The sequence below is a fragment of the Pholcus phalangioides genome, unplaced genomic scaffold (genome assembly GCF_987345545.1).
Source record: "Pholcus phalangioides strain wild (caught in Gottingen) unplaced genomic scaffold, Ppha-v1.0 ptg000017l_1, whole genome shotgun sequence".
In the NCBI taxonomy this organism is placed as follows: domain Eukaryota; kingdom Metazoa; phylum Arthropoda; class Arachnida; order Araneae; family Pholcidae; genus Pholcus; species Pholcus phalangioides.
The window spans coordinates 42,008,805-42,017,859 of NW_028301610.1; positions in this window are offsets into that span (position 1 = coordinate 42,008,805).

Consider the following 9,055-nt stretch of genomic DNA (forward strand, 5'->3'; position numbering starts at 1 on the left):
TCTGCTTGTGGGTACACAAACTCCCTTTGTGTTCGTTGAAAAAACAGATTCCAGGTGGGTCCAGTGAAAACAGCTCAAAAATCTTTCACAACACCGTACAAATTACTGAACAACCAATTGCAAATGCTTTCATTGCATGATCCGCTCGCTAGTGTATACGCGCCTTTATAGGTTCTGCTGGTATCAAAACTTTGAATTGTTAATGTGAGGAAAAGTATTTGAACTATTACCGGATGTTTCAGTAAATTTATACTAATATAAATAATTCTATGTGTTTTGAAGCAAAGTTCATGCATTTGTTTTATTTAATAGCCATTTTTTGCTAGGTTATTGTTGAATATTTCTTAATTCTCTCAATTTTTTTTTTTTTTTTCAGTGTGCAATCGATTCTCAAGCTTTTTCACTTCATTCGAATCTGATGATAAAAAAAAAAACATGATTATAGTTAGTCTTCATAATTAAATGATATTGGACAGTTTAATGAGCTTGGATGTGATATCTATGGAACACCATGGTGTGACCATGAATGTCATTCATAGCATACATAGAACAAGCCCAATGGGAAACTATCACTTTCTTGTGTGTTTATACAAGTGGGGATATCAAAGTGAAGCAGAGCCCAGCTCTTTTATCCATCGTTGCAAAAGTTACTCAAGCCTTAAATTTAAAATATGAAGTAAAAATACAATAATGTGAGATAGATCAACCTGAGCTTTATCTTTGAAAAGAATTGAAGCGTAACGGGGCAGGTTATGTGTAAAAAACACTTTAGGTTTCCGTAGGATTTTTTCCTAGAATCCTTTTAGGATTCAGTGTACAAGTGTTTTGGATTATAAGCATGTTTTAGTTGCTCGTAAGCCAAGATTCCACTGTATTTTTAAGAATAGGGTATTTTCTATATAATACAAAGCATAGAAAACTCAATGCTATATAAAAAGAGGTGGTTCATACTTCCCACTAACATTAAGCTTTTTTGAATTCATCAATTAATTGGAAAATTTCTTCACCTGTACAACTACTATTCTTCAAAAGAGATCAGGGTCGGATCTAGACATTTTTCAGAAAGTGAAAATAATATTTTGGTGCCCCCCCCCCCACCACCTCAATGATAATAAATGTGTAGGAAATTTTAATGGACAAATATTCTGCAAAGAATCATAATTACAATTTTTTTCAATATTTGTAGGTTCCCCAAGAATACGGTCGATGGCAAGACTATAACTATCGAGGAATATAGAACGAAGTTCTAATTTTAATTATGTGAGCATCCATGGAATTTAATGGAAATTAATAAGGTGAATGCATATGAAATAAGGGGCTGTTCAAGTATTATGTAAGCAAATTTTTAGCCATTTTTGACCCCCTCCCCCTTTGTCAGCAAAATTTCGTCATCATCTCTGCCCCTCTGAATCTTAACGCATATTTGGTGGGATCAGACACGAGGGGGAGACCAGCGATCAAAAATTTATTTTTTTAAATTGAAATTTTGGGAGAAAATACTTTTATATGTGGTTATAATCGATTTCTGTTAATTTCAATGTTATTTGAAGGCTATGAACTCAAAATTTATCTCTAATAAATTCATTGTAAATCATCCTCCAAGCCATATAATGGTAAATCTTATAAATGCTCTTGGCCTGCGGACCAAATATGGCCCTGGGAGTTATCTGATGCAGCCTGCCCTCCTCCTAATTTTGTGAAAATGAACTGTGCGGCACATTTACAGATTGCTTAAGTGTCCTGTGGTACAATTCCAGAGCATTTAAATGGCCCGTGGCACATTTTCAGATCACTTAAATGATCCGGGGGACAGTTCCAGAACACTTAAGCGATCTGTGACACATTTAGAGATTGAGTGACATGTGACATAGTTTTAGAGCTTAAGTGGCCCTCAGTGTGGTTCTACATCACTCATGTTACCCGCTGCATATAATTATGGATCACTTGAGTGATATGTGTGGCACAGTTCCAGAGCACTTGGATCCGCGGAACATTAAGAGATCACTAAAGTGGCTCTGTAGGGCACTTATTAATAGGGGGGAAATGTGACTTCAAGTGCTCACAAACTATCGAAAGGGTTTTTTTTTCATTTTTGGCGCACCGAGTAAGATGCCATTAAGAATATTTCATAAAGGAAATCGGAACACCCCCCCCCCCCCCCCCATCGATGCTGACATAATACTTGAATGGCCCCTAAGTAAGGTATATCAAAAATTTTATTGATAATTACAACTGAAACAAGTCAAAACTCCTTGTTTCTGTTGTTACTCTACCATTCATGTTGTAAAGAGACTTTCTGGCCTAGAGTTTGGCAATATCCTTTATTATTGCATCCGTATCCATTTTATTGAGAATGTCATTTTTAATGGACAGCAAAGCTAGTCCATCCATTCAATCGTTCTTCACTTATAGTCATTGGCATATGCGAAGGGGGGGGGGTTGGGGTTCTAACTCCCCTCAAGCCGAAATTAGTGTTATTTTGCAGGGAAAAACTTAAATCCCCCCCAGAGATAAAAAATTGAACCCCCCCCCCCCTTTTGTGAAAATTCTGCGTACGCCTATGCTCATAGTTGATCTTAAATAAGTCTTTGTAGTTTTTCAAAGTTAAAATTAATGTTCGCCACTGACATTGGAAGCAGTATTGTGAGCAGTATTCTAAAGTTTACAAAAACTTTGGAAAATGAATCCACATAGCCATTTTTCATGATTAAAGAAGGCTTTGACTAGAGGGGTACCGGAGGTCAACGTAGTTACAAATATTTGGAGTTTGTTGAAAGGAATCATTTCCATTAATGCCATAATGCCACATTCCTCTTCATCGCTCAACACAATTTAAAGATTCAAACATGCTTTCTTTAAATCCTCTTTATCCCGTGTTTGCAGGTTGTCTATTTCATATAGAAATTCGAAGCTTTTGCTGTCGTTTTCCATGAGCTGGAACCTTTCTTTCGCTTTGTCAAGCACAACATTGAAAAAGTTTACTTTGAAAGATCTTTTCCCTGCCCAATAGGTTCATCCTCACTTTCATAAGAGAATTTTTTTTTATGTTCCTTGGGTGCAGACATGAAGAAAATATTGGGGGGGGGGATGCTGAAAGTTGCTGATCGTCCCATATATGCGGGACTGAAGTGCGTACGCAGGAGAGGGAGGGTGCATTGCAACTGTTTTTTCCAGAAATTATTGTATGGAGGCTCAAATTACTTCAGTCCCTAAGTTCCGGCACCTATGCTTGGGTGCATTTCTTTGTCTGCAAGCACTAATAGCACCTCATGTTTTCAAGAAACCCTTGGACTTTTTTGATGAGATTCATTGAACTTTGTAGATCACAGGTGACATTCTGTAACATTTTACTAACTGTGCTTATTTTGAACAGTGTCTCATGGCAGGTGACTAAACAGCAAAGGAACTTGAAACTCTCCAGTTTTTGAGCAATTCCCAAAGCAGTGTTTTTGCTAAAAGCATCAATTTTTTTTGCATCATGGGAGGCTTCATAAAACAGCATCATGAATTTGCTTGGGATAGTGAGGCTTGACTGTTTCCTCAACTATATTTCTACCACTTTATTATTGGAAATCTACAGAAGATTTCTCATATACAGATGTTTCACCAGCCTCGCTCTTTTGTCAATAGTGTATTTAGAGTAAGTTTTTAGCCATTCTACCCATCTTCTTTCTCTGATCCATTCAGTCATCCATCGTTTTCTTTGCTGTAATTTCCCAAACCCTATCTAGGCGCCATAGAAATGTAACACCTCCTGGGGTAACAATATACCCCAAGGATACAACAATAATTAACAAGTAACCTGCATATGTTTACGAGTGTGTTTTTTTCAAACGTGACAGCAGTATCAGTTGCCTGAAAATGTACCCAGTATGCCTTAAAATAACAAACATCTGAAAATTATTTTCGGTTAAATAACTGTTCAGCTAGTTTGCTATGGGACCCCAGAAAAGGAGGCAAGATTCGGAAAATACTCGGGTGCATTTTAAGTGGGGAATATCGGGAGAGAAATCCACGGGAAGTGATTGTGACCGTGGCGTTAGTACCAATCTGCCAGTTGATGGACGAGTCCGTTCAATGTTCTACCGCTCTCAGCTCAATTAACCACGCTTGGCACCAAATGAACTGTTATATCGCCATCACCAATTCACTAAGATTGACGTTGTTGTCCTTATTGCTGTTATTATGTAGTAATATTTTTTTGGAAATATTCATCTTTAAAACAAAACCTAAAAATCGTCCCCCTTCATTTGGCGACCTCGTAGTTCGCAGGATTCAAGATCTGACCGTGGAAAAGATGGTATTGTAGTATTGATTTGGCCTTTGCAGTCATCATAATAACTGATTACCAAAGGATATATACCTTTAGACTATATTATTATAGTGGCATTAGTTGCCAAAGCAAAGGGATTAATTTTCACAACATTCATTATGTCAGGCTTTATATGAATCCATTGAATGCATAATTGCCGCATTTTTCTCCCCACAACTGTATTTCTTTAAAATATTGTAATCTGCAAACACTTAGGCAAATAATGGATCTGCATAATCAGCCACAGCAGGGGAAGAATATTATATTCCAATATGAACTTAGTAGTTTAGTAGTAGAAATCTACAGAAACTATGGGTGTTCCATAGTAGTTGGCAAGTATTTATATATCTAACCAAGCGTCATGATTAGTTCTTAAAAATACAAAACATTCATAAACACATTTTGCCTTGAACATAATATAAAAAAAAAGGTTAAACTAAGGCTTGGCAAATCAAAAAAAAAAATTATGTACAACCAAATTTTTTAAGAACCAAGCACTTAAAAAAAACTAATCCTGAATGTTTCTTCCAGAACTGGATGAGACAACTTTTCACATGGGAAGACTCACTGTCACAAAATCAGAAAACTTTGTGCCATCCTTGGACTGCAATTTAGCAATCACTATAGCCCGGAAGTTCAGGAAAAATGTCATATTTCATGTTTTAATACTCGCTGAAACATTTGTTGAGTGGAAGACGATAGAAGAGGAAGTGAACTCTTTGAATTATTACATTTAAAACATATTATAAAGGAAGATGCACGAAAGAAACAGATTTTTTTTTTACACCATAAATACACTGTAAACAATCACGGCTATGTATTTCATTAAATTGATGAGCAGCCCTCAGAGGGTGTGCGACAGATGCTGCCACACAGTGCACTGCACTTGATTTTTTTAGTGCACTTTTGCCTGCCTATTTCAACTATTTTTAGTGCCTAAACTTCCAGGGTCTAGTAATCACACAAAAAAGTTTGGTCACTAATACAGATTTTTAGTCACCTTGGCGACCTGGCAATTGTCAAACCCTTGGGATAAGTTATTATTGTTACGTTGGTCTTTCTTCTTCTAAGTGTTGAACACCTTAAGTCTAAGCCATTCATTTTGACCTCCTTGCTCCATTTTTATAATGAACCAAATTTTATTTCGAATGTTGAAATTTCTCAACTTTTCTTAACAATACTGAAACATTGTTTCCCACCTATCATCAGTTTAAAATAAGAAATCTGATAAGATATTTTTAGTTCTTTCTAAGAGGACCATAATTTGACCTGTAACGCTATAGACACTTTCATTGCATGCACAGCAAATATTTCGTTGAATTGTAAATTGAAATTTATTGTAATATATATATGTGTTCGCTTCAGGTAATTGAAGCATCTCTACTGACTGACTAATGGTAAAATACTAGTTTGGCCAAAAATTTAGCAATTTGAATCACTGTATCTTATCTGAAAGTTAGACTATCTTTAACCCCACCACACTGCTGGTTGGCTGAAGTTGGTTTTCTGTGTTTCTCAACTTCGGAGCATGGGCCTACAACAACTACTACAACAGTACAAATATTCAATCATTACACTTCACTCACAGTTGAAAAAGTAGATGGCATCATTAAAATACATGTACAACACTAGATACACATTCAGACTGTTAGGGACACATGCACATTTCTGACACAACTCATTCGGCAGTAAATTGCCCATGGTGATAGACTACTTTACCACACACCAACTCTGGTCATATATCACCATACAGCAATTTCCAACCAAAGGAGTTGGGTGGGAAATGGAGGCTCCATCCATCTGTGGTCACCCCAGGCTCGGTAGGTAAAGAACTTTCTTCTAACGTTCTATGTCTGGATTCGAACCCATGGACCTTGATGGTAACCTTCATAGTGGAAGACGAGCATCTTACCACAGCGCTACTTTGGCGCCATGGTGATAGACTGGACCTATGCTCTATTTGAAAGAAAGACTGACTTTCCTTTGTGGTCAAAACATGAACTATAGAATACATTTGGTGGATCTGAAAGGACTCATTAAGCATCGTACCCACATTGTCTTGAAAAGGAGCTATTGGTTTTGTTAAGAGTTATTTTGCTTGTGGTTTCAACTATTAACAGTCTTTAATATTTGTTTGACCATTAATAGTCAAACATACAGTTCATAACTATTGAGTATTTTGGTTTCCTGTTATGTGTAAAATAAAGAAATATCAGCCACAAAATTTTTTTCCTTTCCAGAGAAAAAAGTTTTTCTTTAAAAAATATTTGCATTAATTTGAGTTTGAACCAAAGTTCTTTTTAAGAAGCTTTTTTTGAAGTATTATCCTGGGCAAAAGCATCAGACAGATGACAATGGGAAAATTTAGAGGCAAGATACATTCAGCAGTGGATTGAAATAATTGGTGGTGATATTCTTGTCACGGTAAAAAAATGAGGAAAATTTATGAAGAAATGATTTATAATAATCCATTACATTGTGCAGTGTTAAATGTGGTGAAACGGTTTTTCCACAACTGTTTTTTTTCCCAAATTTCCACCATTTTTTGAATTTAAATATCTCAGTGACTGTTGGTCTTAAAAACATGGAAATTTTTTTGTTGGCCTCAGAAGAGACAGGGCAACAACTTTCTAATTTGGTTTTGAGCACATGGGAACTGTATAAAAAGTGAAAATTTCTTTATTTTTCCATGTATGCAACATTTGTACACATTACTTGAAAACTTTTTGTGATTGAAAGTATGTTTCGAAAGTCAATGGCTATAGAGATATTTGCAGTGCAAGCAATTTGACACAGCCTGTATTATGAAAATTTGAACTTTTTAATTTTCGTGGCAAAACCTCATTTGCCACTTGTAGTATCATGCTATGTGAGTCCTTTTTTCCGACGGAGCCTTGGATCTGTTAGCTCACCTGTCAAGATGCCACTGTCCAGTTGTAATTTTTATGTCTGCAGGGCTCCCACTCGTTTTACTTTTCGGTAAAATGTCCTACTTTCTCGGTTTCCTCCTGCTTTCTAGTTTTTGTCCTACTTTTTTACCAACTCCTATCAACAAAATTAATTTAATTGATTTTAATTGAGGGAATCCTCAATATATTGGCGAATATTATAAATGTTGTATAGATTGCAATTAATGATTCTGCCAAAGTAGAAATTGTATCGTTTTTAAGGTTATTTGGGGAGTGTATGCAGACCATTTGGTTTATTAATTTTTCATTTGCTCAGTTTGATGGTTCAACAAGTGGAGTAGCAATTAAAAACGTTTGTCGGGATGGAAAAATAATTTTGTATTTACTAGTTCATGGTCTTGGATAGTAACTAGCATTCATCACTCAAAATTATGACTAGGTTTGGTGATTCTGCAGGGTGTCTGCCAAATATCAAAAGCAAAATTCGGGGACTTTTCTGTGACTTTTTCTTATTTGACAACATGAACCATGCTGGACTGTTTTCAGCGGTTTCAAACTGAATAGCAGCCCCCTAGGGGTTAATAAAATAGGGAGTTTCTCTTGAAAGGGGGAACACAAGGGAATATACAAAATAAAAATATTTGATAAGAAATATATGTATATTATTTTAATCCTTCGAAACTTTGCGCAGAGAATGAAGAAGATATCAGTGCACATACAGACATGCCAACATTGACATGAAGCCTCTCAGTGCTGAATGCTGAGCTTCACAACAATGGGGGGGGGGGCAATCCCACAGTTGGTGGCTTATTCTAGGTTTAGTGATTTTGATGCTACCTAATAGCATCCAATTGTCTTCTGTATTTTTAAGGCATAAACAATATTTACAATGCTCAGCAAAGAGCTAGAAATGATGATTTGTCAAAATGATGACACTGACATTGAACAGTAAAATGTAAAAAAAAATCCCTTTAAAAAAGTATTAAAACACAGTAAAACCATCCGGTTCACCTTGACTTATTTACATCAGTCCTTGTAATTTACACATTTTTCACTATGCTTTTGAAGTTGTCTCGAAAGAGCGCCATTCTAAAAAAAACCTTGCATATGCCTTCATAATTTGCTGTGCATCACTGAAGAGAGTTGACAGACTGGATTGTGGAAGACTCCAATTAAGAATGTAATATATATATATAGTGAGAGAAAAGAATTATCTCTGTGGTTGTGCTGGTATACTGTTTTGGCCAAAAATTGTTTTTGTAACCAAGTCATTTCTGCCATTTTGCTTTGGCTTGAGTCAAATCCTATATCACACTGAAATAATGCTATGGGGGAAAAATGTAATTAAAAAACTTTTTTAGGGATTTTCTTATTATGCTATGATTTTATGGTGTCTAAGGCCAGTATTACACTATAAAAGTTTTGTAAAAGCTCTTTGATACAACTCGAAAAATTCAACCAATAAGATCACCGGTTGCATTTAGTCGAATGTAACCGATGCACTTATTGGTTGTATTTTTCGAGTTTGATAAAAGAACTTTTATCAAAATTTTACAGTGTAATACCGGCCTAAGGCCAGAATTAAACTATAAAAGTTCGTTTATAAAACTTGAATAATTTAACCAATAAGGTTATCAGTTACATTTGAGAAAATGCAACCGATACCCTTATTGGTTGAATTTTTCAAGTTTTATAAATGAAATTTTATGAAACTTCTATTGTGTAATACTGGCCTAAGGGGGTACTTTCCCTCGTCCTATTTTTTATTTCAACTTTTTCCTGCTTTAACTAATTTTTTGAGTGGTTGCCCTGTGTCTGAAAAGCTTGCTCTCCC